This window comes from Geotrypetes seraphini, chromosome 4 (assembly GCF_902459505.1).
Source record: "Geotrypetes seraphini chromosome 4, aGeoSer1.1, whole genome shotgun sequence".
NCBI lineage: Eukaryota > Metazoa > Chordata > Amphibia > Gymnophiona > Dermophiidae > Geotrypetes > Geotrypetes seraphini.
Window position 1 is genome coordinate 115,919,492 of NC_047087.1, and position 27,243 is coordinate 115,946,734.

General features: G+C 42.0%; 1 pseudogene; it reads left to right on the plus strand.

Annotated features, from left to right (window-relative positions):
• Positions 1–4,257: 4,257 nt before the first annotated feature.
• Positions 4,258–19,393, plus strand: LOC117359701 (annotated as a pseudogene).
• Positions 19,394–27,243: the final 7,850 nt, after the last annotated feature.

A 27,243-nucleotide genomic window follows, 5' to 3' on the forward strand; every position in this document is an offset into this window, starting at 1 on the left:
CCTCTGGTTCTCTCTACCTTGGAGAGGGTGAACAACCTGTCTTTATCTACTAAGTCTATTCCTTTCATTATCTTGAATGTTTCGATCATGTCCCCTCTCAGGCCCGGTTTCTCTAATCTCTCACTGTACTGTTCACTAAAAGAGATTGATATGCTTTACAATTAAAAAAAAAAAATAAATAAATACACAATTCAGTTCAGTCAATTCTCTCTCAGCAACTTTCCATAAAGAAAAAAGCTCAGTCTGCCTGCTTAAATTTCTCTGAGCTGTCTAACTCCCAATATTCAGCAGCACTAAACTTCATGGTGGCACTGAATATCCCTTCTGATTGGCCACAGAAAAAGTGGGCAAGTAATGGTTGCAGGATTAGGGAGAAGCCCGAGGTTTTGCAGCTTCAGCAATATTCAGTGTTGTCATCCACATACAGTAAGTGGGTTAATTTAAGATAGCTCAAAAGCTGTCCTAGATTAATCTGTTTAGCTATGGGGACCTCGGTAGTGAATATCAGCTGAGATCAGCATAACTAATTTGGTTCAGGAAAGCCCACCCAGTCCTCTTCCCAGCATCCCAAATGGCTACCCTCCTTCCTATCCCCCTAGCCCACAGGAAAGAAAGTCTCTCCCCTCTCCCCAGAATAAGTCTCCACTAAGGTACAGGTAAGCCCCCCAGGATTATCTGATATCTCTGGTGGACCATAGAGATCATTTGGAACAGGAGTGAAGGCCCCTTGCTCCGTCCTCTTGCAGCAGGTTTCAGCAAATGCCTGCCATGACCTCTCATGGCTGCTTACAGTACTACACAAAGCACTGCAAGTTGTAGCAAGAGTTCGCCGCAAGCCAATATGCAATGGTAGCACCTAAACAGCTATCCAGTTCATTTAGGACAACATGTTTTGCTCTCCTAAGTTAACTGTAAAATTATCTGGGTAATACTTAGCTCCACCCTGACTCTACCCCTAGACTGCCCCAGCATGAACCACATATGTGTTAAGTCAGACTCTTCATAATTTTAGCAGCATTATCCCATTGTGTGCTCCTGAAAATCTGAGGATCTTCTGGTCACTGAAAGATAACCAGGTAGGAACTTTTCTTACCCAGTTTTCCCCAGCTAAATATCGGCTCCATTGCATTTAGTAACATGGTAACAGCAGCTATTCTGCTATCATAACAATACAGCAGAAGTTGTGCTTTTCAGTTTTTCAAGTGTGTCCAGAGGAGATGATAAAAATGTGTGTTTTTTGTTTGATTTGAGGCCCTATAGTTGCAGATTTAGATAACTTTATTGGCGTTTCAATTTTGCACATGTTGCCAAAGTACCACATTAATCAGTTAAGGGAAAAAATTGAAAAGAGAGTAAAAAAGGACAAAAGGAGGCAATTTACAGGGTAACAACCATAAAGTAAAATTGCAGTGCACAGTGAGGTCAATAAAAAGAATAATTCTGAGTTTTAGTTCTGGTCTGTAATTCCCCTTGGTCAGGTTACATCTTTTGTCTGATGGCTGTATATAGCAACTGTATTTCAGATTTCTTCATTTTATGAGTAATTAGAAAAACTTGGAGGTTTATGAAAAGTCTGATGACATTTTTGGTATTGAAAGTCAAAAGATAACAAAGGTTACAGCTTGTCTTGTGGAAATCCATAGCAACTCAAAGCACAGGATACCAAAACTAACCTTAGCATACTTCTGACAGGTGAGATTTTAACTGCTCTTAATAGAGATGGTTGTCATGATCCGTATCATGAATATTCATGAACATTTGATCTTGTCAATTTGTGTACTTTAACAAGCCTGAAAACAAGACCTGTGTGTGGTGCTAATGCTTTGCTTATGCTAAGTTTAAAATAAAGAAATATAATCAATGGCTTATAAAGTACAATATGAGAGGAAGGAAAAATATGTGAAAAGGATTCAGAGGTAACCTTTTCCTCCTAGACTATGTAACAGCCTTGGTAGCTGGAGAGCTGAACACCAACCCTCGGATTCTATAAACTGCACTCAAATTTGCATGCGATCCTGAAACCTGTGTGCAAATAAATTAGATAATGAGCCATAACCTATTGAAAATTGGCTGTTAACAAGTAATTATTGTCGTTATTTGGCACTAATTTGGATTTGTGCATGGATTTGGCTGCGTGCAATTCTATAAATATCCACGCCCAAATCCTCTTACACACAACCCCATTACTAAAGAATGTATACTGGCTCCCCATCAATCATAGAAAAACTGGCATTAATCACATTTAAGGTACTAATCAAAGCCCCACTATTTTTAGACAGAGTAATTACACCTTACAATCCATTTCATAGTCTAACCCCCTCTTCTATGAAACCGCACTAGTGGTTTCTAGCGTGGGGAGCAGTGCTGAATGGCCTGCGCTGCTCCCGAAGCTCATAGGAACTCAATGAGCATCGGGAGCAGCATGGGCCATACAGTGTGGCTCTCTGCGCTAAAAACCACTAGCGTGGTTTCATAGAAGAGGGGGTAAGATCGGAGGATAAAAACCTTCTCACAATATCATCTTTGAGAATAATTAACACCAAGCATAACACCCTTTGCTCAGTTACAGCCCCTCAAATTTGGAATTTATTATCAGCCCAGGTAAAGGAGGAAAAAAAACCTTGATAAGTTGAAAAGGAAATTAAAAAGTTATCTATTCAGGGATGTCTTTGAATAATTAACCTATCAGGTTTAGCTTGATTCCAACACTCCACGCAGGCAAGGCACTGTCAAGTTTCCAAGTTTTTTTCCAAGTTGATATACCGATCATCAACAAGTATCTGGTCGGTTTACAATGCTAAAATTAGAGTTAAAATAAAATAAATTAGGGCAATATCAATGTAATACCTTATGTTTTATCCCTTCTTCGTTCTCTTTCCTATATTGATTGTAGTTCTTCCTATTGCTTTCCTCTCATCTGAAGTAAGTCAGTGTTTCCCTAATAAATTGTTTATCTCCCCTATTTTATTGTACATTGCTTTGAAATTCTGAGAAAGCGATTTTATCAAATTTTTAATTAAACTTGGAAACTTGGAAAAAGGATATGGCAATGGGAGGGGCATGGCCAGGTCAGGGACATTCACAAAAGATATGCGCAGTGTTACAGAATTCTGGGGATTTGTGCTCAATTTGCCCAACAGGATTTACAGCAGGTTTCATTTGGGGTAAGTAGGGTTACCAGACGTCCAGGAAAATACGGACATGTCCTCTCTTTAGTGGACTGTCTGGGTGCCTATTGGATTTTCAAAATCTGGGGCAAACTGAAGGTCCATCAAGCCCAGTATCCTGTTTCCAAGAGTGGTCAACCCAGATCCCAAGTACCTAGTTGGATCCCAAGTAGTAAAACAAATTTTATGCTGATTATCCCAGGAATAAGCAGTGGATTTTCCCAAGCCATCTCAATAATGGCCTATGGACTCAGTGAAATAGCAAGGGTAGGAGGCACCCGGGGCAGTGGCGTCCTCCTCTCTGCCCCCCCCCACTCCCTCCACACGAAGCTCCCCTCTTGCTCCTAGCACACCCCCACACTACACTTGCACCCTCCCTTTCCACCCCGTACCTCTTTAAATCACTATTGCGAGCAGCTTCTCCAGCCTGCTGCTTGCGCTGGCATTGGCTTTCCCTCTGATGTAACTTCCTGGCCCCACAACCCAGAAGTAATTTCAGAGGGAGACAGTGCAAGAGTGCGCATTCTTTGGGCAGAGGGAATGAAACCTGTGGAAATTCATCATTGGATATTAACATAGTATAGACCAGGGGTAGGCAATTTCGGTCCTCGAGAGCCGGAGCCAGGTCAGGTTTTCAGGATATCCACAATGAATATGTATGAGATGGATTTGCATGCACTGCCTCCTTGAGATGCAAATCTATCTCATGCATATTTATTGTGGATATCCTGAAAACCTGACCTGGCTCCAGCTCTCGAAGACCGGAATTGCCTATCCCTGGATAGACATAACACTATGAATCAACAAAAGGTTTATGAATGGGCAAAAAATGGTTAAAAGTGGGAAGAACAGGTGTAACCGATGAAGGTTGTTCTGGTTGCCCATCAACATCATGCACACAAGAGCACACTGACAGAGTGAATGCCTTGATCAGAGAAGACTGATATAACGGTGTCTCAATTGGCTGCAGTACTGGATATCAGCTATGGATCTGTATTTGCTATAATGCATGAAACTTGGGTTTCCAAACAGCTTACTGATCTGCACAAGCAACAGTGTGTGGAGGTTGTGACCCAGTTTCTGAGCCAGTATGAAGAAGATCCAAGTATTCACTGACAACGAGATATGGATGCATCACTGTGACCCAGAGAGCAAAAGCCAAAACATGATGAAGTAAAAGAAGCGGTGCTCACCTGGCTTTGGGAGCAGCTGAAAAACTTCTTCTCTGCAGGAATGCAGAAGCTAGCTGAATAATAAATGTGTTGTCTTGTATGGGGACTATGTGGAAAAGTGATATATTCATTTGCTCACAGTTACAAAGTCATTACATGTATTTTGCCTTTACTTTTTGATTTACATAGTCTTATTGGAGTTGATATTCAAAGCACCGGATTTTGAAAAGATGACTGGGAAAATCCAGACATCTGGTAACCCTAAGTATGGGGCAAAAGCCATTTCTATACACTTACCCCCCATGTGATCCTCAGTCTCTTAATATTTTAATTCACTCCCTCATAATCTCCAAACTCGATTACTGCAATTCCTTACTTAAAGGAATCTGCCAAAAAGACATTTGATGCTTACAATTAATACAAAACACTGCAATAAAAATTATAACGAAAAAGAAAAATTGTGATCACGTCACTCCTCCGTTAAAATATGTACATTGGTTACCAATTCAGCACCGAATAACCTATAAAATTGCCTTACTCTCCTTTAAAACTATGAACACCAAAGAACCTGCTTTTATTCATAAGTATCTTATTCCTCACGAACCTTTGAGAACTTTAAGATCCGCATCCCTAAAAATCATTAGTACCCATAGGGCCTCTTCAGTTGCAACTTTAGCCTCTACAATATGGAATTTGTTACCATCATATTTAAGGGCGGATCAAAATCTAGATAAGGTTCTTATTTAAAAACGCTAATCGATCTCTGGCTCCTTTCTTGCCACATTCTGTTTTTACTCATATTCAGCATCAATATGATTTCTCCTATTTCCCTTTTGTTTTTAACCTTAATTGTACTCTCTCCTTTTAAAATTGCATTTCTCCCCACCTTCCTGTTGTTTTCATGTAAGTAAAGTTGTGTCTTAAGTCCGTTGATTGTTCCCCATTTTAATTTTTATTGTCCAACACTCACATATTTATGATTAGCGTTTTATCAAATTTTAATAAAACTTGAAACTTGAACTTCTGCATCATACGCACCAGCATCTTCCCTCCTACTTCCTCTGTTTTTTACATCTTCCCCTTTCCACTTCTCAAGCATGCTTATATAATTTTGCAGTGAGCCACAGTATTTCCAAGAACAATCCATCCAAACATTGTCTGAAAGAAGATAAGTTCCTGCAGAAACAGGCTCTCCCTCTAATGGGCCTGGGGGAGCAGAGCTTTTAAAGCATTCATCCTAGAAACAGAATGCTGTCTAAAACATTTATTAATGATGCTTTGCCAGCGAGTGCAGCACAAGCCTCTGAGTGCTGTGGGAAATAGAGAGTCATTGCTGCCTAATGCCAGACAGGAAATGTAACCACTTTTTCTTGGTAATGGGAAATCCTTCCAACCTTAGTTTTGTTGGCATTCTTGAGTGAGAGTAAATCAACCTGGTTGATATAATCAGCGTAAACTACCTTTCACAGTCACATGGCGTCAATTCCTTTTCCTGCCGTGTACATGCATATAGCTTGATGAATTCACTTCAGACCTGGTTACTAATGCTCCCTATATTCCAGTGCAGCTTGACCTCATCTTTTCTTTCTCAAAAACCACCATCTCCAAAACCAAACTTATATTGATAATTTAATGTTTTTTTAAATTTTATTTAATTCCACATATCCTACAATTCTATGTGGATTATATATTATTCAGGTACTCAAGCAGTATCCTATCTGTCCTGTTGGGCTCACACTCTATCTAATGTACCTGGGGCACTAAGGGATTAAGTGACTTGCTCAGGGTCACAAGGAGCAGTGCAGGATTAGAACCCACAACCCCAGGGGATGGGGCTGTAGCTCTAACCACTGCACCACACACAATTCTCTAGATCAGGGGAGGACAACCTTTATACAAAGAGGGACACATTAATATCAGTACTACTTCTAGAAGGTCACAACTTTACATAATGTTGGAACCGGAAATGTATACAGTTCTATACACTTTCTGTGATACATTGATAAATCATTAAGAACATAACTAAAAATGATGGAAACAAACTGCTAGGGTAGCTATTCTGAAAATATTAGTAAAATACAGTACATTTAAAATCACCAAAACTCCAGTTAATGATGGATTCTGTGTATATTTCCCACAGTCTCAGAGGCCAAATAAAATTCAATGGCAGACTACATTTGGCCCACTGGGCACAGGTTGCCCACCTCTGCTCTAGATAATGCTCAGACCTAATCTAAAATACAAGTTGTCACATCTCTTGGTGCTACTAGTGATACAACCTAATAGGTTTGCCAGTAAGGGATGTGTATTCATTAATGTACATATGAATTGTTAGCCTGCTTCAAGAAACAGTGCATGCAAAATTGATTACTCTATGAATTGATGTATATATAATCAATTTATCTTTCTTTGTCCTCTGTGCACTTGCATCATGCTGTAGAAGGTTTATGGAGTCTGCTACAAATGTGATTGTTTCCATGGCAGGGCCTAAGTGGGGTGAGGATACCAGCACCACCACTAGCCGTCCCAGAGCAAAGGAGGAGTACCTGAGTTACTCATGGCTGTGAGGATCTGAACCCAGACCCTGTAGGTCACCAGCCTGCTGTTCTAACCATTAGGCCACTTCTATACTCAGAAACAATGTACAGCCTTTACATCTTTTTTTTTTTTAATTAAAATATATGTATGAAAAGAACTGAAAAAAAGTATCTGAAAATTAGGAGGGAAAGCCAAATCCCCACCCCCCTCTAAAAAAGCCCAGAAGATATTTGCCAGTGCACATGTTGATGAAAACACGCCATGATGTTCTATTGCTGAGCATTCATGCTAATTGCTTTATACAGAACTTAGGGGATAATTGTGAGCATCTTTTTTTTTTTTTTGGGGGGGGGGCTGAGGTGAACTGGGGGCCATTCTTCTTTGCTTTCGTCCCTCTGCCACCCCCTCGTGTTAAAAATTTTACCTTTCCTGATAGGTAAACCCAAGCCTTGCTATCTGAAGAGCGCTATGGCTCAAACCTCTCCCAATGTGAAGAAGTTGGTGGTGTACTTTCCAGCCGCTGATACTGACACTCCTCACCATTCTCGGTTCATGCACAAGTACTAGACTGGAAAGCACACCACCGACTTACTCACACCGGGGAAGGTTCAAGCTGATGGGGTTTGGACATCCCTGCCAGCCATTCAGAGTACTGAAGTTTGGGGAGGTTCTGACACCCAAAAACCCTCTCCCCATTTATTTTAATTTTGCATACCGCCTGCAAGCCTGAAAGCTATCAAAATGGTGTAAATCGGGTATAGTAAGTATTTTTCTGTCCCTGGAGGGTTTACAATCTAGGTTTGTGCCTGAGGCATAGGAAGACTAAGGGCTCCTTTTACAAAGCCGCGCTTGGGCCGTAATGCATGGAATAGCGTGTGCTAAATTGCCCCATGCGCTAGCCGCTACCGCCTCTTTTTGAGCAGGCGGTAGATTTTCAACTAGCGCATGCTATAGGTGCACACTAATCCAGTGTGTGCGCTAAAATGCTTAGCGCACCTTCGTAAAAGGAGCCCTAAGTGACTTTTTCAAGATCACAGGGGCAACAGTGGGAATTGAAGGGGAATCCCCTGGTGCTAAGCCTGTTGCATTAATCATTAAGCTGCTCCGCCACTCTACTAGTTACAGTAAGGAGAGGAGAAAATTAACAGTTTTTAAGGAAATTTTGAGGAGGGTTTAAATACTAGGTTTAAACTCTGGAATTTGTTGTCGGAGAATGTGGTGAAATCAGTTAACTTAGTGGAGTTTAAAAAAGGTTTGGCTAATTTCCTAAAAGAGAAATCCATAAGCCATTATAGACCTGAACTCCAAAGCCACCAAAGACACAACACTAGTCCTCAGGAAAACAAGACCGGATTTCTTCTGGAACACAGTGTCAAAATCACTCCCTTCCACCTTGAATAACACCACTCAATGATAACCAACTGGAACAAAATCATAGTCAAAACCCTAGATACTATATCCTCCCCTCCACCCACACATAATAAAATCAAACCGAACTTCACCCTGTTTTACAGAGTCCTTAAGATTAGACAAACAACTATGCAGACATCTAGAGAGGAAATGGAGGAAAAACAAGACATCAGAACACAGAACACAATGGAGAGCAGCCATAAGTAAATATAAGGACAACATATCCGAAACAAAGAAAAATTACTACGCCAGTAAAATAAGAGGCAACAATAAACTGTTCCACCTAGTACGACAACTGACATCCCCCCCAAACCAAGAATCTACAACCTTCTCTAATAAAATCTCAGCCCAAGAACTTGCAGATTTCTTCCTCAACAAAGTCAAGTTTGTTCAATCGGAAGTTGCTAAGACAGCCTCATCAAACATTTCCCAACACAACTATATGGAACACACTGAACCCATAAAAGCAGACCAGATCTGGTCTTCATTCACTAACCTTTCTATCCCCGATACCAATAAGCTTATATCAAAACTAGCCTTATGAAGCAGCCCTCTAGTCAACTGTCCTCCATACCTTCTTTTTGCAGCTCCACATCATATAATTAACTGGCTCACCAACCTGTTAAACAGCTCCCTGAACCAAGGGCACCTACCCAAAGAAATGGGTAAAATAGCCTTAACCCCTATACCAAAAAGAGCCCAAGCAGACCGATTGCTGGCATTCCGATCTTCACTAAAATCCTCGAGTCCTATGTAAGCAAGCAGCTAGCCTCATACATAGAGCAACACTCCTGCCTTCATTCATTCCAATATTGTTTCTGAAAACAACACAGCACCAAGCTCCTCATCATCACTCTAATTACTAAAATCAAACAGTTGCTTAGCTCGGGTCATCGGTCATATTACTCCAATGTGATATCTCCAAGGCCTTTGACTCAATGGACCACCAATTACTCCTAACCAAACTCTTGGAAATCAGAATAACAGGAACTGTACTGAAATGGTTTGCCGACTTCCTACAAAACCGCGAATACATGGTCAAAAGGCAAGAATCATACTCCAACCCTTGGAAGGCATTCTGTGGCGTCCCACAAGGCTCCCCATTATCCGCAATCCTATTCAATTTATTCATGAGCTCGCTGGGACATATCAAAATGGAAGATGAAACTGTACTATCATATGCTGACGACATCCTACTCCTACTCCTCATCCCCATAACTAATAATCATCCTAATACTGATGAAAAAATCTCAAACAATATAGATAAAATTCAAACCTGGGCAACGAACAACAAGTTGAAACTGAACGCCGCAAAGACCAAAGCCATTGGCTTCTGCACCGCACAACAGATTGCTATTCCTAACTTCACTCTTTCATCAGGCATCACAAGATCCAACAAGGTATTAGGCTGCATCTTAGATGACACTCTCACAATGGAACCACAAATATCTAACCTTCGGAAAAAGATCATTTACACTATACGTCAACTGTGACTCACTAGACCATACTTCCACCCACACCACTTTGCTCTGATCGTTCAGATGATGGTCCTACCTCAACTGGACTATTGCAACTCCGCCTACCTTGGCATCAACACCACTCTTATCCACAAACTAAATCTCATCCAGAACACAACCGTTAGACTAATCTACAATTTAAAGAAATTTGACTCAATCATAACCTTCATTAGGCAACTTCACTGGCTCCCAATATCATCCCGAATAATTTTCAAATCATCATGTATCCTACACCAGATTCTATAAGGAAGCTCAGCAGCTCCCCTCATCCAATTATTCTCTAATGTTTGATCAACATCAAAAAGAATCCTTAACAAAATTCAACTAAACCTGTCATCTATAAAATACCTCCACTACAAGTGAATTTTCCATTCTATGCTAACTTATCTTGGTGTAAAAACCTGGAATGACCTACCAGAAGTTATCAGGAAAGAGACAAACTACACTATATTCAGAAAAAAACCTGAAGACTCACCTCTTTGACAACTAACTGTCTCAATTTCTGAATAGCACCCCCTTCTTCTAGGCTCTCTCTTGTTTCTCCATGCCCCCTTCCCCTACTACTTTCCCCTTCCTCTTTGATCTGTCGCCCTGAGCCTGTATAGGTATGTGTGACTCACAAATGGAAGATTAGATTAGATTAGATTGCTTGGGGAAATCCATTGCTTATTCCTGGATAAGCAGCATAAAATCTGTTTTACCACTTGGGATCTAGCTGGGTACTTGGGACCTGGGTTGGCCACTGTTGAAAACAGGATACTAAGCTTGATGGAACTTCAGTCTGTCCCAATATGGCAAGCCTTGTGTTCTTATGTTCTGAGGTAAACATAATTATTCCATATTCACTAGACTAGAGCAAATCCCAGTTAGCTGACACTTATACCTGCCTTGGAGCAGGTGTAAATATATATTTTTTAAAGATATACATAATTTGCATTGTGATATACTGTCTATTCCTGTACCATGTTTCAAGTTGCCTTAAATAAAGTTTTTTTAAAAAAATTTTGCTGTTCTAAAATTGAAAGTGCTTGCATAATTTTCTAGCCAGCTTGAAAGGTAGCCATAATACACTCCTCCAAAATTTTTATGCTGTATGTAAATAGCAGCTTTCTAAAATTATTGTGTACATAGGTGTTGCTATTTACATGGGTAGAACTTAGGCAAACCTTCTAAAATGTAATCTGTATACATTATTTTCATCTTCTGACAAAAACATACCCCTGGGAGCCCTACTTCTCAATATAGCTCAAAATATATGTTGTGGAACAAAGTGAATTCTTGCTTATTGAATGTTGATGGAGGGCCATTTTCAGGCAGCAGATTTATGTGCACAAATCACTATCTACATGTGAAAATGGCTTTGAAAAGTATCCTCTTGGGGCTAATCTTATAACAGAGCACCTATGTGAAAAATCCAAAAAGGTACCTATTTAAAGCCTATTTAAAGCCTTCTCCATTTGTGATTATATTTTTTTTTTAAAAGGTACCCATAATTCATAATATTTTTTCACTTAATGTGTAATTAACTTTGGAATTTGTTGCCAGAGGGTTTAAAAATGATTTGGATAATTTCCTAAAAGAAAAGTCCATAAGCCATTATTAAGATGGACTTATTTTTAGGATAGGCAGTACAAAATCTGTTTTACTCTTCTGAAATGTTGCCAGGTACTTTTGGCCACAGGATATTGGGTTTGATGGAGTTTTGGTCTGGCAATGTTTATGTGCTTATGTTATGTTCTAACTATCTTAGGAATGCCCAAATGTTCTCACACAAATGTAAGCACATGTATATTCTTAAAATACATGTTTATTTATTTTATAAAATAACACCTAGGTTGCAGGACCAGGAAGTGACATCAGAGGGAGAACTGAGGCTGGTATGAGCAGAAGCATGATGCACGGTGCAGCAATGCCAGGCACCACTGCCCTGGATGCCTCCCTCACTTGCTACGCTGCTAGTTCCCAAACCTGGTCTTGGAGGCACTCCAGCTAGTCAGGTTTTCAAGATATCTACAATGAATATTCATGAGATATATTTGTATCCACTGCATGCAGATCTCTCTCATGAATATTCATTGTGGATATCATGAAAACCTGACTGGCTGGGGTACCTCCAGGACCAAGTTTGTGAACAACTAGGATAGACACAGGTGATTGGTATAAGAGGAGCTGCCTTCCTGGTACTGCCCCCTTCTCTACCACCTAAACCACTTATCGACACAACAATTTTTGTTTTCTCCCTCTAAATTACCTTCTCTGCTGGCCCACAATGCTAATTCTTTAACAAAATCAGCTCTCTGTAAGCTGTGGCTGCTTCCTCTGGGCCAGACCTGCCTCCTCAACTAGGGATACCAGATTTTACTTTAGTAAAATACAGACCCTTAGACCCACCCTCAGGCCCGCCCAGTTCTACCCATCCCCGCCCCTTTACTCCCCAGTCCTGCCCCCAATCCCGCTCTAGCTCCTCCCCCCCCACACCTCTTTCTTTTATTCTTTCCTTTTCTATTTTGAATAGAATTCTTTTCAAAATTGTTTTGAATTATATACTGTAAACTGCTTGGATCCTTTTTGGCTATACTGTATACGGTATATAAAGTTTTTTGTTTTTGTTTTTTTTAATTCTTTATTCATTTTTATAACTTACATCAAGTGTAACAAAAAGTAACATCATTTAGGTTTTTAATAAACATAAAAGCAGCGGTGTTCCCCAGATCTACCTTAATAACAGTTTATTGATTTTTTGTCTAGTTTTTCAAGTTTCAAGTTTATTGTCTATTAAAAATTCACCTATTGATACTTGTGAAATCAATACTTATCTGCCACTAGCATAAAAATACACCGTTGATTGCCTGGAACTTGACGGCCCTTTCTGCTTTTTCTCTCCCTATGCTGAGACGGATCCGTCAGCACTAAATTGTCACTGAGGTCTGTCAGAGCAGAAAGGGACGTCAAGTTCCAGGCAATCAACGGTGTATTTTTATGCTAGTGGCAGATAAGTATTGATTTCACAAGTATCAATAGGTGAGTTTTTAATAGACACAGTATGTTTTAGCACCATTAGATTAGCAAATTTCACAGGTTTCAAATGTTTGTTGTTCACGAACTATAACATACCTTACTGTCACAATGAAATGTGTTAAACAATGGTTATTGTACACAAGCACATTTTTTGTCACTATTAAATACATTCAATACGTTTTTTGTACACTGCATCACTATATGTGGAATATCACATAGGTTTAACAATAATGTTCCATTTGCACATTTTCTTGTATAAATATTATTTTGCATTCATCATTTATTTTCTCCATGCTTTACTTCTCCATGTCTTATCTGTATCATATAATTTGCTTATTCTGATGTATCATGTTTATGACCTGTCATTTATCAAAATATATGTGTGATTTATATGTATCTTTTTATACAGACCCCTGATGCAGATGGACATGCCAAAATACATCCCATTTTGGGTCTAATAAATATGTTGATTGCCCCGCACTTGAAGGCCCTTTGTGCTTTTTCTATTTTTGTTCTTGTGCAGGTTTGTACTTTGTTTCCCTCTCTATTCTGCTAGGAAAGCTTATGATCCATCTTTACTTGGCTGGGTTATCTATGTAGGTCCCGGCACTGGATATTGCTGGCATTTGCAGAACCACGGGCCCCTCTCCAGTGCCAACCCCTGTACTGCCTCTGACCTGCCCATTTTCAACATGGGTGATCAGCAGGACAGGATTAATCCTTTTGATAGGCCTTAGGCACATAAGTACACTGGGCCCCTTGGCCATGACCTGCCCCACCCCATGACCTGCATCATGACCCCTGTCCCACCCCCCATGGGGGAGGGGAAATGAATATGGGAAGATAGTATAAAATACAGGAAAGGCGCAGGGTAAGAGCACCCATACAGGGATGGAAGATCAATGGGGAATGAGAAAGGAGCTTACACAAAGGGAGAAGAATCTATATTGCTGAGGTTGGGTGGGAGGAGAAGGAACTAAAGTTCTGGGATAGGAAGCCACATTAAGAGGAGATGGAGAAAGAGCTCACACACACACAGATGGAGGGGGGAGTCTCATGAGAAGATAAGTAAAGAGCTCACATGGAGGGAAGACTGACGAGGGAAGAGCTCACACACAGGAAGGAGGACTCATGGGAAAATGAGGGAAAATCTCACACAAACATGGAAAGGGCCTCATGGGAAGTTGGAGGAAGAGCTCACACAGGAGGAAGACCAATGGAGAAGAGCTCACACACAGGGAGGGGTACTCATGAAAAGATGGGAGGTGCTCACACACTGAGTGAATTCCTATGGAGGGATGGGCTCTGCTGCAAAAAGGACAAAGAGCATCTTCTTGATACCAGAGACAAGAACCCTTATGTTGCAAGAACAGGAAGAGGTGTGGCACTCAGACCTGCAGCATTTAATCAGGTTCTTTGATGGTTGAATATACACATTCTAGCAGCATAATCCTTTGCACACAATATGCCACTTTATAAGCCACTTATATGTGTTTTGTTACCTCTCTTCTGAGCTCTACAAGCCTCCAGGCCTGCCTACAGCCATACAAATTGTTGTTCCCATTAGGTGATAAGTACCTATCTCCTCTAGTGGTAACATCACTGGGCTCAGCCCTTCAATTCAATGGAACAGGTGCTGCCAGAGAAATTTAACTTTGAAACTCAAAGTGGGGAACAAATACCGTCTGGGAAGGAAGATCGGCAGAGGTTCCATAGGGGATATTTACCTTGGTGTTAATACTGCCACAGAAGAAGAGATAGCAATCAAATTAGAGTGTGTGAAGCCTACACAACCTCAGCTACACATAGAGAGCAAGTTTTACAAGGTAATGTAGAGAGGAGTGGGGATCCCGTCTATTATGTGGTGTCAGGCTGAAGGTGATTATAACATGATGGTAATGGAGCTGCTTGGGCCCAGTCTGGAAGATCTCTTCAATTTCTGTTCCAGGAAATCCAGTCTAAAGACCGTGCTGCTCGTGATCAGCTGTATTGAGTACATTCACTCCATGAATTTCATCCATTGAGATGTGAAGCCAAACAACAGCCCTTCTTTTCCCAAAACTTAAACAACACAACCTAGATCCTTCTCTGCCTAAAAATTACCGTCCTATAGCCAATCTACCACTACTCTCGAAACTAACCGAAAAAATTATTCATACCCAACTCACAGAATTCAAAGAAAAAACCCATGCCTTACATCCATGCCAAACTGGCTTCCGCGCTTCATACTCAACTGAATTGTCTCTGTTAGGCCTTATCTCTTCGATACACTACTATCATGACCATCAAAAATCTGTCATCCTCATTTCCCTGGACCTGTCAGAAGCCTTTGATACTATAGACCACTCTCTTCTCATTAACAGACTTAAAGACTGTGGTATCACAGGCTCAGCTCTTTCTTGGTTTTTATCCTACTTCAATGAACGCAGCTTCAAAGTCCGAGTAAACAATGAAACTTCTCAACCTATATCTCTAACATACGGTGTCCCACAAGGTTCGATTCTCTCCCCACTTTTATTTAATATTTTCCTGTCTTCTCTACTTACATTAGACCAATCTATCGGATTCACAATTTATGCCTACGCAGATGACATTCAACTCCTTCACCCAGTTAACACCACAAATAGCTCAGACATAAAAGACATAAATGATAAACTGGATACTATATACAATTGGCTCCTCTTAAATAAACTCTCCCTTAATATTGATAAATCTCACGCCATCCTAATTCCAACTAAAAACTGCGTTCCCTTACCAGGACAACTATCCATTAATTCCATTCCAATACAAATAGAAACAAAGTTAAAACTCTTAGGCATCATCATTGATAAAGACCTCACTTACCATGACCATATCAGTTCAATTGCAAAAATCTGTTTTTTCAAACTTCGTATAATTCGGTCACTACTCTCAATTTTAGAGACCGAATCAATCAATATCTTAATCCATTCCTTAGTCATCTCCCACTTAGATTATTGTAACTCTCTCCTCAATGGTCTCCCCCAAAAAGAAATCAGACGCCTACAACTAATACAAAACACAGCAATAAAACTCATCTACAAAAAAGGCAAATTTGATCATGTCACTCCTCTTCTCAAAGAGGCTCATTGGCTCCCCGTTAACCACCGTATCACCTATAAAATCATTCTACTCTCCTTCAAAATAAAACACTCTCACCAACGCTTATGGAGCAACTGATCAGGGAACCGACGCGGGGGAGTGCTACTCTTGACCTCATCCTGAACGGATTAGGAGGGCCTGCAAGAGGGGTAGAAGTGGGAGGACCACTAGGCAACAGTGACCACAATGTGATCAGATTCACTTTAGAAAGGGGGACACCCATAGTAAGGAGGACCGCAACAACTGCGCTCAACTTCAAGAAGGGGAACTATGTTGCTATGAGGGAAATGGTGGGGAGGAAGCTCAGAAACATCTTTAGGATGGAGACTGTGGAAAGCGCCTGGACCCTATTCAGGGACACCCTGCAGGAAGTACAAAAAAAGTACGTCCCCAGTTTCAGGAAAGGCTGCAAGAACAAGCGGTCAAAGGACCCGATTTGGATCTCAGCAGAAGTAAAGAGGGCAATAAACGACAAAAAAGTATCCTTCCGGAGATGGAAAAAGGATCCAACGGAGGAAAATCACCAGGCGCACAGGAAATGCCAAAAAGAATGCCACCGAGAGGTTAGAAAAGCAAAAGGGAAATACGAAGAGGGGCTGGCCAGGGAGGCGAAAAACTTCAAGGCATTCTTCAGTTACGTAAAGGGGAAATGACCAGCGAGAGAGGAGGTGGGGCCGTTGGACGATGGGGATAGGAGGGGAGTGATTAAAGAGGATAAAGAGGTAGCTGAGAGGCTGAACACGTTCTTCTCGTCGGTTTTCACGAGAGAAGACACATCTAATATACCGGACTCAGAGGAGCTCATGAGTGGGGAACAGGCTGAGAAATTGGAGCACATAGAGGTAAGTAAGGAGGATGTCCTCAAACAGATAGACAGGTTAAAATGCGGCAAATCACCGGGTCCAGACGGGATCCACCCGAGGGTTCTGAAGGAGCTAAGACAAGAAATAGCGGGCACAATCCAGCATGTTTGTAACCTATCCTTGAAAACTGGAGAGGTACCAGAGGACTGGAAATTGGCGAATGTCACACCTATCTTCAAAAAGGGATCGAGGGGTGACCCCGGGAACTACAGGCCGGTGAGCCTGACTTCAATTATAGGGAAGATGGTGGAAGCTATGATAAAGGACGGCATTTGCGAGCACATTGAGAGAAATGGCCTACTGAGAACAAGCCAGCACGGATTCTGTAAGGGAAGGTCATGCTTAACGAACCTTCTGTACTTCTTTGAGGGAATAAGCAGTCGGGTGGACAATGGGGAACCCATCGACATCATTTACCTCGATTTTCAAAAGGCTTTCGACAAGGTGCCACATGAAAGGCTGCTTAGGAAGCTGTGGAACCACGGGGTGGGAGGGGATGTGCACCGATGGATAGAGCACTGGTTGTCGGGTAGACTGCAGAGGGTCGGAGTGAAGGGCCAATATTCTGACTGGCGGGGAGTCACGAGCGGTGTGCCGCAGGGATCGGTGCTGGGGCCGTTACTCTTCAACATATTTATCAATGACCTGGAAAAGGAGGCAAAGTGCGAGGTTATAAAATTTGCAGACGATACCAAACTGTGCGGCAGAGTTAGCTCCAGGGAGGAGTGTGAGGACCTGCAAAGGGACCTAGACAAGCTGGAAGACTGGGCGAACAAATGGCAAATGCGCTTTAACGTGGAAAAATGCAAGGTCATGCATATAGGGAAAAAAAAAACCCGTTGTTCAACTACAAATTGGGGGGGGCATTGTTGGGAGAAAGCAGTCTTGAGAGAGACTTGGGAGTGCTGGTGGATGCATCGCTGAAGCCATCTGCACAGTGCGCAGCGGCCTCAAAAAAAGCCAACAGGATGCTGGGCATCATAAAAAGGGGCATAACAACCAGGACGAGGGAAGTCATCTTGCCACTGTATCGAGCGATGGTGCGTCCGCATCTGGAATATTGCGTTCAATATTGGTCGCCGTACCTCAAGAAGGACATGGCGGTACTCGAGAGAGTGCAAAGGAGAGCAACGAAACTGGTAAGAGGGCTGGAACACTGCCCATATGCCGAGAGGTTGGATAGGCTGGGGCTCTTCTCTCTGGAAAAAAGGAGGCTCAGGGGTGATATGATAGAGACCTTCAAGATCATGAGGGGCATAGAGAGGGTGGATAGGGACAGATTCTTCAGGCTGAAGGGGACAACAGGTACGAGGGGGCATTCGGAGAAACTGAAGGGAGATAGGTTCAAAACGAATGCAAGGAAGTTTTTTTTCACCCAAAGGGTCGTGGACACTTGGAATGCGCTACCGGAGGACGTGATTGGGCAGAGTACGGTACAAGGATTCAAACAGAGACTGGACGGATTCCTGAGGGATAAAGGGATCGTGGGATACTGAAAAAGCTAACCAGAAAATAAGTATAGAAACCCGACCAGGTCGTGCATGTGCAAGACCGGAGGGCTAGGACTTTGATGGGAAGATAGGACTCAATAGGAAACCAAGGTGGCATGGGGACCCCTTCTGGTGATTTGGACAGGTCGTGACCTGTCTGGGCCGCCGCGGGAGCGGACTGCTGGGCAAGATGGACCTGTGGTCTGACCCGGCGGAGGCACTGCTTATGTTCTTATGTTCTTATGTTCTTAAACTTCTTATTCCCCAATGCTCCCCTCATACTCTAAGGTCAACCGACCAAAAACTTCTCTTCATTCCTTCTATAAAAGACTTTTACTATACTCGGAAAACAAATTTTGCAGTAACTGCTCCAACATTATGGAACTCTTTACCACAGCAACTCCGTGACGACCTTCATCTAGACAAATTTAAGATAAACCTAAAGACTTTTTTATTTCGTGACACCTCTGGCTAAGTTCAGACTTACCTTAACTTTTTTTTTTTTCTTTCTACTTTTCTCTTTCTCATTCTACTCTCTATCTCTTTTTTTTTCTTCTCATTCTAATCTCAACCAACCGCTTTTATAAAGTGACCCATCCTATATGTTCTTCCCCCTTCCCCACTGTCTCCAGTTCTTCTTCAATATGTAACTTTTCCCTTCCCTCCCCTTTACCCTCTCTTTCAAGTTTGTCCAGTCTATGTTATTTATGTACACATATTTATTTTTAATACCTAATATTTTATCTTATTTTTATCTTTTTAGATATACTGTAAACCGTCCAGATATTTGTTTGATGGTCGGTATATTAAAAAACCAATAAACTTGAAACTTGAAACTTGATGTGGCTGTGGAAAAAGGGGAACCTTGTGTACATCATTGATTTTGGCCTTGCTAAGATGTAACACAATGACATGACATGACATACTAGCATATCCCATACTGGAAAAACAAGAACCTGACAGGGACTTCTTGCTGTGCCTCAATCAACATTCACCTGGTGATAAAGTTATTGAGGTGACTTGCAGAGCATGGGCTATGTTCTCATATATGCAGGAACAGGAAGTTACTGCAGAGGAGCTGCTTCCAGGGCAGGCTGATGGCAGTAGACTTACCTCGTTGCCGCTGCTGGCTGCCCAAAGGTTCAATTGCAGTAGCAGGAAGAAGCGGAGGTAGGTGGGGGAGTCCGGAGAGACAGGGGTATAAACCGGACAGTCAGCACACTGACGGCTGTAGTCTTTGGGTCTGAGGCACATGCCTACTAGGCCTACCCTTTAATTCGTCCCTGGTGGTCAGAGAAAATATTCAGTGGCACTACTCAATTTAGTGCTGCTGAATATCAGCGGTTATTTGGATCAAACTGATTTAAGTGGGTGGGAACCTCTCCTGCCCACTTAAATTGCTTTGCATATCAGGCCTTGAGTGTTAATACCTCTACCAAAGTATCCCTATTTTCGAGCACAGAGTCAAAGTACAAATATTGATAATCCTTAGATATAGTTTTACCTATGAAAGTCAAGCATATGTAAGGCAATCTACTACCTGGGCAAATTATTTTTGAAAATTTCTGTAAAACTATAAACATGTATAATAATACATGTCAAAAACATGCCTAACTAAAGAGGTGACAATAAAATAACCCCAAAATAATAGTTTTCCATTTTTGAAGTTTTTAAAACTAATAGGAGGAAATACTTTTTCAGACAATAGTTAAGCTCTGGAACACATTGCCAGAGGTTGTGATAAGGGCGATTAAGATTTGGACAATTTTCTGGTGCAAAAGTCCATAGTCTGTTATTGAGACAGACATGGGGGAAGCCACTGCTTTCCCTGGATCAATAGCATGGAATGTTGCAACTATTTGTGTTCTTGCCAGGTGCTGGTGACCTGGATTGGTCACTGTGAGGATGGGCTACTGGGTTGGATGATACTAAGAGCAGGTTGATTGGGCGGCGTCCACCCCAGGTGCAGGGAGTTGGGGGGTGCTTGGAGCAGTCATGGGGCTTCAGGCCATTTGTGTATCAACTTCCTGTTTTGGGGTCAGGGAACTGGGAGAGCCAGTGGTCACACGAATGAGGACCACGACACCACAAATGTTACATGCACCCTCCCACTGCCTGGTGCCCTACCCCAGATGGTCACCAAGCTAGGTATGCCACTGCTACCAACTACTTCCTACCAAGAGAGCTTCAAGACGTGGAGCTCTTCAGCTGGCTCTCTCTCCAAAAAATATAGGCAATCCCCCCCCTCCCCAAACTCAGCATATGGCAAGTAATGGAAGACAGAATATTTTTCAGAGTAATATAACACTGCAGTCAACATTACCTTTAAACTCTGGCCATGGCATTTATATTTATATCTGGACATGTCCCATTATTGGTGCTAAATATTTGGCTACAAGATGGCCACTTGAAGTTATCTGAGTACCCCTCAGCACTGGTTCCCAGATACTATTTGAACAAGAGAGGACATCTTTTGTTCTGACTTAACTTATCCAGATTGTTATTCTCTTCCTGGCGCTGAATATCAGTGCTTCCCTAATAACTTCCAGCTGTATTCCCAGGTAGCGGGGCGGTCAGATACAGATTTTCAACAACATTAGCCAGATCATGGAGGTTTCAGATCTGAATCCAGCTTAAAAATGTAGGGAGTTGTCTTTTCTATTACCCTTACTCCAGAATAAATAATTTAAAAAAGAAATCTTTTCTCATAATGAAAAATTTAAGGAAAATTAGGGGATAGTTGGAATAGCCAGTGTTTAAAATGATGGTACAGAGTCTAATACTGGGCCAATTAAACTACTGCCATATAATTTATTTAGGATGTTCAAAATTTTTATTGAGAAAACTATAGACTGTGTAAAATATGGCAGTTTGATTAATTTTTTTCTGCACATAAGAGGAAGTGACACTGTTGCTAATATATCTTCATTGGCTGCTGGTTGAGGCCTGCATACAGTTTAAATTATGTGCAATGGTCTTCAATGTTCTATGTGGTAGAACCCATTCTTAAATCTAATTGGTTTTGCAAATGTTACTAGGTTTGAAGTAAATAGAAACCCTTTCTTATTCCTAAAGGTTTATGTTATAAAATATCTTTTCTACCAGCTTTTCTTATCTAGCTGACCAAAATTGGAATCATCTCCCTATCCAGGTCAGGATTATCAATATGCATTCTTTTTTTAGAACAGGGATGTCCAACCCATGGCCCGTGAGCCACATGCTGCCCGGCAAGGTGTTTCATGCAGTCCGGCTTGAAATTAGTGCTGCCCGATTCACCGATTTGAATCAATTCACCGATTTGAATCAATTCACCAATTCACTTTGATGAATCAATGTTTCCTTAAACAATTGAACTCATCGTTTCAGTGAGTCATGAGTCTCCTTCTCCTCTCCTAAAGCAGCAGGGGTAGTGAACAGGCTGCTCCAGGCCTGCCCGCCAGGGCCTTCCCTCTGCCGCATCACTGATGACATTACTGAAGACACGGCAGAGGGAAGCCCTGGTGGGCAAGCCGAGAACAGCCTGTTTACCAATGCTGTTTTAGGAAGCCCAAAAGTTGTGGTCTCACGGGGAGGTATGTGTGTGTGTGTGTGTGTGTGTGTGGGGGGGGGGGTTGATTGGGGAATGTTGCACAGGGGGATGGGAGGAAGAGATTAAAAATTTCTGTACAGGTGGCTAGGAGGAAGGAAGGAATGGAATTCTCTTTTCTACCATTGAATCTCGCTGCATCGGCCGTGTCAGAATCAAATCTTGTTGCAGTTTTATCATCCTTCACCTCTTCCCTTCCTCTGTGCCACCAACTTTTCTTCCTCTCCTGTACTCCAAAGTTTGCTTCTTCGGGTCGCGGTATTGGCAGCAATTCCCACACGCTGCCTGCCACTGACCCGGAAGTCTCTCCGTGGCAGGCAGGTTCCTCTCTACAGTGTCCCTTTAATGAAGGTTTATTATTAGATACATACATCTTCTATATTAGTGATTGCAAATTTGAGACCTGCTCATCAGCTAGTGTTAGTGTTTGTGCGGTCCCAGACAAATTTATTTCTTCCAATGCGGCCAGGGAAGCCAAAAGGTTGGACACCCCTGGTTTAGAAGATTTTTTTTTAAGCTTTCTTTTTAAGAAATGTTTTATTATGTTAGCTATATCTGTTTAGCTATTATCCTGCTTTTATCAAGCTGCGCTACAGGTTTTTAGCACATACTAGCACGATAAATGCTCTGATGTTCATAGAATTCCTATGAGCCCCTGAGCACTTACTTTGCCAGCCCATGGTAGAAACCTCTACCACGGCTTTGTAAAATGAGCCCTTTGTGAGCATTTCTATTATAGACATGTGTATGCACACACACATAAACACTCACAGGAAAGTTGGAAAGAATTCCACAAGCCATACTCTGCATGCTTTCTCTACTTATTTGTCTGTAGCTTATAGCTGTGATGTTTCATGGCAGAGTACAGGAGTGGTTTGTCATTGCCTTCTTCTGTGCAGTGTGTGGCTCCACAATGCTGCTGCTGCCCAGCATAGGGCCCCTCTGCCTACAGCACCTGGTATTCCCAGGTGGTCTCCCATCCCCGTATGAGCAAGCGTACCCAGGACAGCCAGGCTGTAGGCTAAAAGACTGCATATCCATATCCAAATGCCATTTAAGTGCAGTTTATGTTTGGTGGGTTCTTTATATCTGAATAAATTGTTCTGCTAATCCCACCTTTCTATCCCTATTTGGTGAAATAAGCAAAACCAAGAATCCAAGTCAACATGTATCACAATGTATAAGCTCCACTATTACTCCAACTATTACTAGCCAAACTCAACAAAACAGGCATCATAGGAACGTCTTGGGCTGGTTCAAAGACTTCCTACAAAACAGACAATATATTGTCTACAAAGACAAATAGGCTCATAATAATAATAAAGAAAAGACGTCCATAAAGTATCCTAAATCGGCAATTGTATATCCTAATCTGCATGACGGCCAAGTGCTGATAATCAAAACCACCTTTCTGGATGTCTAGTGAGGTGTCCCAGCCTCTGTGCGTCCAGAGTAGTACATGGGCATGGTGGAGGCATGTTATGGGTAGGCTTTGGACATGCCTAAGGGTGGGTTAGATATGAATGTCTTTTCAAGACATCCTGGACGGAACTTAGACATTTGGAACTAGACCTGTTTTAGAAGCACCTAATTGCCACAAAGGTGCCCAAACTGACCAGATAACCACTGCACGCATCAAGGTAAGACACCGCCACATTCCCAGTGCTCACTGACCCTCTTCCACCACACAAAAATGAGAACAAAAAGGTACATACCTGGCTCTACAACAGCAGCAGCTGGGTATGGGGAAGCCTAGTAGAGATGCACATAGGTGTCTAAAGTAACCTGGTGGGTGGACTACTGAACCATTGAGAGGTGGACCTAGGCCCATAAGTCACTCTAACCACTACATTTATGGTACAATGTGTGAGCCTACCCAAACCCTACTATACTGCCATTTGGTGCCACCTGCAGCCATATAAACAGCTATTGGGATGGTACACAATAGGGTATAGTAGGTGGGGGGAGGGCTCACCAAAATTTATAAGGAGGTTATGGTGAAATATACATCTGGCACCCTTTATGTGAAGTTCACAGCAGTGCCCTCTAAGTTGTCCCATGCTCTGTCGAGATGTCTATGGGGCCAGTCATTACTATGCTGTCCCCACCTACGTCCAAATGGTCAGAAATAGGACATTTTCAACATGGATGCTTTTCTAATAAAAAATGGAGCATAAAGTTAAATGTCCCAGTGGCCCAAGACATCTATGTAGACCATTTATATATATATATATATTTGGACATTCAGCAGTTTGCCATTCGAAAATAGTCATTTTTGTTCCTCCAACTTTGGATGTTCAGCTAGGTGATTATTTTTTAAATGCCCCTCAGTGTTTTTTAAAAAAATGGGTCTAAACTCTATTCTCCTGAACAAACTACAGATATTCAAATTAAAAAGATTTGGCCCCATCTCATCTTAATAAAAGAACTTACACTGGCTTCCTGCCAAAACTCGTTATCACCTTCAAACTATCATGTATAATGTTCCAAATTCTATATGCAAAAAACTGCAGAGCCACTCATAAACATATTCATCAATTCCTGGTCAACATTAATCAGAAAACTGGAGTCGCTTCAGTTACTCCTTCCATCGCCCAAAAAGAGTTAAATGTGAATGCTTTTCACTTATCTTGGCACCAAGACCTGGAACAACCTCACAATTGACATTAGGATGGAAATATTCTACAACAGATTCAGAAAAAAAAGCTTAAAAATTATCTTCTTTGAAAGCATACATAACATAGACAACTAACTCCAAATACCTGCTATCACTCCCATACTCAACTCAAGTGTCATACTAGTAAAGTTATAGAATCTCAATTCTCCCTTCCATATTACTCCATTCATAACTCAGTCCTCTTCAAACTGTTCTAATATAATGTAGCATATACATCTGGAACTCCTTATATTGTAAGCAATGGCATAGTAAGGAGAGGGGGTGAGGTGGGTGATTGGCCCTGGGCACCATCTTGCTTGGGGCACAGTCACTCCACCCCCCTTCCCACTCCTCCCCTGCCACGTGTCCGCCCCTTTCCTTCCCCTTCCCTTTTTAACTTTGGCGTGAACAGCCATCAACTTGCTGTCTGCGTCAGCTTTGGCGCTTTCTCTGATGTCACTTCTAGGACCCGTGCCTAGAAATTACATCAGAGAGAGCACTGAAGCTGAAGCAGGCAGTAAGTTGATGGCTGCTCGTGCTGAAGTTAAAAAGATATGGGGAAGAGGTGTGCGCAGGGAAGGGGGGCGGGGAAGATGCCTTGAACCTACATGTATTTAGGCATAGTGCAACTCAGAAATACTGGATTAGATTAGAATATAGAATAACCAAGTAAATCTGAGCTAGCTCAGAAAATGTATAATTCACCCATATGATGATGGGGCCGTCTAGAATTAAGAAAATTGTAAAACTGAGGAAAATAAATGGAAACAGAGAAAATCACTCTTTTAAACATAAAAAGGAAGTTTAGACAGCAATATATATTTGGGGGTTCATTTGCTAACAGCATTCAATAACTGTGTTATCCTGTGCTAACTATTAGCAAATGCCCTTTTAAAGAATGCTGCATTCTACTACTGCAGCTGGCTTTTTGACAGAAATAAGCATGATAGGGTCATGTGTTAAAGAACTGTGAAGCACCTGGTAAAAAAGCTGAGTCACACTATATTACACCAATAACTATATTTGGCAGAATGCTGCAAGCCAGTGATAGTTTATGACACACTACAGCACATCCTTTCAGTTGCTCTTCGGTTTGCTGTCAATTTTCCACTATGCAGAATAAATACATTGCACTTTGAATGATTATTCTTGGAACATAGAGGGGCATAATAGAAAGAAACGTCTAAGTCCGTTTTCGTCTAAGTCACAAGTCGTCCAAATTAAAAAACAGCCTGGGACACATTTTCAAAAAATACATCCAAATCGTCTAATTATACATCCTGCTGATCTGATTGTCCAAGTAGCTAAATCATCCATCTTTATACCACATTTTCATCCAACTTTTCGTCCAAGTCAAAAACGCCTAGAACAAGCCCTGTTGGAAGTGGGAGGGGTCCAGACATGGCACCTAAATAGTGGGGTACCTTACAGGGCACTGCTGTGAACTTCACAAAAAGGGTGCCATGTCTTCTCCTCACTACAGCTCCCTTATAGGTCATGGTGAGCCCCCCAAACCACCTCCACAATCCCCTAGACCCACTTATCTACCACCCTAATAGCCCTTATGGCTGCAGGAGCCACTTATATGCCAGTAAAAAAGGGTTTTGGGGGTGTACAGGGGAGTGCACATGTTTCAGTATCAATGCAGTGATTACAGGGGCTTATGGGCATGGGTCCTCCTCTCTATGGGTCCCTAACCCACCCCCAAGATGACTTAAGCTGCCTCTGTGCTGGACGACTAGGCTTTCCTATGCCAGGTTGCCAGGTGATGATGGTCTCGAGGCTGAATTTTAAAGGTGTGATTATGATTTTTATGGGGTTGAGGGGTGTCGGTGATCACTGGGGTAGTGTGGGGGGTCTTTATTTTGTGTTTGCAGTGCTTATCTGGTGACTTTAGGTGTTTTTTGTGACTTAGACCATGTTAAGTCACAACATCCAAGTTCCGTTGATCCTGTGCTGTATAACTTTCGGTTATACATGCTGTACGACTAAGTCTAAGCCGGCCCACGTCCCGCCCTCGACACTCCCCCTGAAATGCCCCATTTAGCTTTGGTCGTTCAGCGGCACTATGAAGGCCTAGGTCATTTAGAAATACGTCCAAAACCCATTTTTATTATTGGCACTTGGACGTATTTTGACAATGTTCGTCCAAGTGCTGACTTAGGCCGGTTTTTGGACGTTTTTCTCTTTCGATTATGAGCCCCTTATTGTTTAGATTATACAGAACCTGAATTCTCTTTATCATGCATTTGAAAGTAATTTCAAACCAGACAGAACAGGAACATGTGCCATTCGTGACCTAGTTGTATTTTAGCTCTCACATTTTTTTCTAGTGAAGCTTGGTTCTTGTGGAATGTACAGGGATGAAAGCACTAGAGCAGTGTTCCACAAACTTTTTTACTGGGCGGCACAGTAAACTCCCGGCTGTGGCTGAAGGGCACCAACAAATGTGAAGGCCCTCCAGACGGGGCCCTGAGCTTCCAGTTGGGAGTGGGGTGGGGGTGCTAGAGCAGGAGAGGCACTGAGAAGAGGAAAGGCACCAGCGAGGAGAAGAGGTGTGGGTGCCGGCTAACTGCATAGAGGATGCACACCCAGAATCTCGCGATACACTGTACTAGAGACTGAAACCATCCTTTGACCCATTTGGGGGAGTGGGTAGAGGAGTACAAACCTTCCTAAACTTGACTTTACCTTTTACCTCAGTGT